The sequence below is a fragment of the Nanorana parkeri genome, unplaced genomic scaffold (assembly GCF_000935625.1).
Source record: "Nanorana parkeri isolate BGI_ZX_2015 unplaced genomic scaffold, ASM93562v1 scaffold2, whole genome shotgun sequence".
In the NCBI taxonomy this organism is placed as follows: domain Eukaryota; kingdom Metazoa; phylum Chordata; class Amphibia; order Anura; family Dicroglossidae; genus Nanorana; species Nanorana parkeri.
The window spans coordinates 233281-236316 of record NW_017306270.1 but is presented as its reverse complement, the minus strand read 5'-3'; the positions used below and the strand labels follow the sequence as shown (position 1 = coordinate 236316).

At 46.0% G+C, this 3036-nt stretch overlaps 2 protein-coding genes and 2 non-coding genes across 4 annotated transcripts in view; 3 read left to right on the top strand and 1 right to left on the bottom strand.

Moving 5' to 3' along the window:
• MORN4 (MORN repeat containing 4) overlaps positions 1-3036 on the top strand; it is a 16942-nt gene that overhangs the window by 1606 nt on the left and 12300 nt on the right. The gene's annotated exons all lie outside the window — the stretch shown is intronic.
• Positions 1-3036, bottom strand: part of PI4K2A (phosphatidylinositol 4-kinase type 2 alpha) — a 27381-nt gene that overhangs the window by 23992 nt on the left and 353 nt on the right. The window lies entirely within an intron of this gene.
• TRNAA-AGC lies at positions 1679-1751 on the top strand. The gene has a single exon. It is a non-coding gene; the product is annotated as a tRNA-Ala (tRNA).
• On the top strand, positions 2961-3032 carry TRNAG-UCC. The gene has a single exon. It is a non-coding gene; the product is annotated as a tRNA-Gly (tRNA).

Genomic DNA, 3036 nt, shown 5'->3' with positions numbered 1-3036 from the left:
AATCCATTAAACTATTAAATCATTCCATTCCATTCATGTAATCACACAACGAGGCCTTTATTCCACTTCCTGTCTGTGTCATGGAAACATTTCATTCTATTGTTTAAATGCATTTTATTTTTTACAAGCCTAAGAAACCCCAATAAATCAGGACACGGAACGCCGAATACATTGTTCAATTGTTCTACATTCTGTTTGTGTTTATCATTTTGAAGCCTTTTTTATACAAAAGTCAAATCATATTAGAAAGTCAAATGTAGTTCATGTAGTGCAGTGTATTTGCATGACAGCAACAGTTCACTTAGCATACAAATAGATATAGGAATGATTATTCCCCCAGCAGCATGGAGTGAGATCACAGAAGTGAGGGTTGGGGCTTGCTCTAGGCACTCAGCCCCGGCAGCATGGAAGGAGTAGAGCTGCAGCTAACGATTATTTTCAAAATCGATTCGTTAGCCGATTATTAAGTTCGATGGCTCCAGTGATGGGACTACTAGTTTGTATTGAGATTGTAGTCCATCACAGGAGCAAGCTTGGAGCGGTGGAAGTAAAAAAGAAAAAAAAAAGTGTGGTGGGCAATATAGTGAAATGATAAGTGTAAAATTATACAGCAATGAATGCAGAATGGCACCGGCTATAGAGGACTACAAATCCCAGCTATAGTACATTATACAGCGCAATGCAGAATACCACCAGCTATAGATGAATACAACAAATCCCAGCAATAGTACATTATAGCTGGCGGTATTCTGCATTGCGCTGTATAATGTACTATTGCTGGGTTTTGTAGTCCTCTATAGCTAGTGGTATTCGGTATTGCACCACTGTATAATGTATTATTGCTGGGATCTGTTGTATTCCTCTGTAGCTGGTGGTGGAGCGTGGATGCGGGTCTGGCAACGGCGAGCGTGAAGTAGGGAGGAGGTGCGGCGCGCAGTGTGTGTGGAGCTGTGAACAGGGCCAACTAATCAGAAGCCGATTAATCGATGATTGAAAAACTTGACAACTTTTTCAATAATCGATTATGTCGATTAGTTGTTGCAGCCCTAGGAAGAAGATCACATAAGTGAGGGTTGGGGCTTGCTCTGGGCACTCAGCCCCAGCTTCATAGAAGGAGATCACATATGAGAGGGTTGGTGCTTGCTCTAGGCACTCAGCCCCAGCAGCATGGAAGGAGATCATGTATGAGAGGGTTGGGGCTTGCTCTAGGCACTCAGCCCCAGCAGCATGGAAGGAGATCACATATGAGAGGGTTGGGGCTTGCTCTAGGCACTCAGCCCCAGCAGCATGGAAGGAGATCATGTATGAGAGGGTTGGGGCTTGCTCTAGGCACTTAGCCCCAGCAGCATGGAAGGAGATCATGTATGAGAGGGTTGGGGCTTGCTCTAGGCACTTAGCCCCAGCAGCATGGAAGGAGATCACATATGAGAGGGTTGGGGCTTGCTCTGGGCACTCAGCTCCAGCAGCATGGAAGGAGATCACATATGAGAGGGTTGGGGCTTGCTCTGGGCACTCAGCTCTGCTTGGACAATGTATCTCGGGTTAGTTTTCTATATTTAGTAGCTGAGTTCAGGAACGTTGTTAAATACAATCCAGATGATTGTTACATTGCATAGTAAAGGGAAGGTGCTGGGCTGCACGGATGTACATGTACTGGTCGCAGTGCATTGTCTGTGAAGGGGGATTAGCTCAGATGGTAGAGCGCTCGCTTAGCATGCGAGAGGTAGCGGGATCGATGCCCGCATCCTCCAAGACTTTTCTTTTATTAGCTTTCTTTCTATTTAATTATTCTTTATGTTTGCAGTTCATTTTATTGAAGGCTTTTTAGTCCTAAAATACCTCTGATGGTTGTTTTAAAAGCTGTTTTCTTATATTTGCACAATAAACAATAATATGTGTGTAATGGGAAGCGGGGACGGAATTGTTAGAATGCTTACACACACTAACAATTCCATTATGAGGCCCCGTTCATACATGGGTGAAGCAGAACACATGTTTGCGTGCGTTTGTTTCATGCTCTTGGGGCGCATCACCATTTATTTCATTGGGTTCCTGGACATGCACCAAACGCAGGAAAGTAGCAAATTCTGTGGTGTCACAATGGGGGGTGACACCATCAGAGGGGGTGACACCATCACTGACAGTCATTTTGGTGTCGCCCCCCTATGAAAAGTCGGGCACTAGGTCATGGACTGCGTGAGCTGCGTGAGAGAGGAGGGGACCTGGCGGCGTACCTTATCCCGCTGGATGAACGTTCCCCTCCTCTCTCTGCCGGCATGCATCACCAAGATGGCTGCCGACAGTGAAATGCATATGACGTCATGACACACGTGTGTGATGACATCACGCGTACACATAACGACGTGCAAGCCAGGTCACACCCGATGGCTGCACCTGGTGACGCCCCTGTGCAACATGCGTTCCACATTTTCTTTCGTGTGTTTGTGCACATTTTAACATGCAGGAAATAAGCGCATTTGCTCAGCGACTTTTTTTTGCTCATTCTCACCATTCACAGGACGCAGCATTCATGCTCATTTTCCTGCATTTGTCGCAAGTCCCCAGTTGATCTCAGTGGGGTCCTAAACATGCGAGAAAAACAAAAGTAGCGCATGTAACAAGATCTGCTGCGTGCGGTTTTTCCCCTCCACATATGTGAGTGTTTTAACGCATGCAGAGGGGGGAAAAAATGCCCGTCTTCCTGGCCATGTTTAGGGTTCTATTAATGGTAATGGCACAGCAAGTATGTTTTGCATTGCTGACACATTTTGTGCATGCGTGGGGATGTTTGATGTAAATGGAGACTTTAGGGTGTCATTAACTGGTAATGGCTCTGCAAGCACGTTGTGCGTTCTGTGAATGCACGTATGTGCGTATATAATGCACGCTTTCAATGTGTCTGTGTGTAGCAGGGACAGAATCTGTACTTGAAATCCGAGAGACGCAAGTGTCAATGTGAAGCGTTGGTGGTATAGTGGTGAGCATAGCTGCCTTCCAAGCAGTTGACCCGGGTTCGATTCCCGGCCAACGCAACAA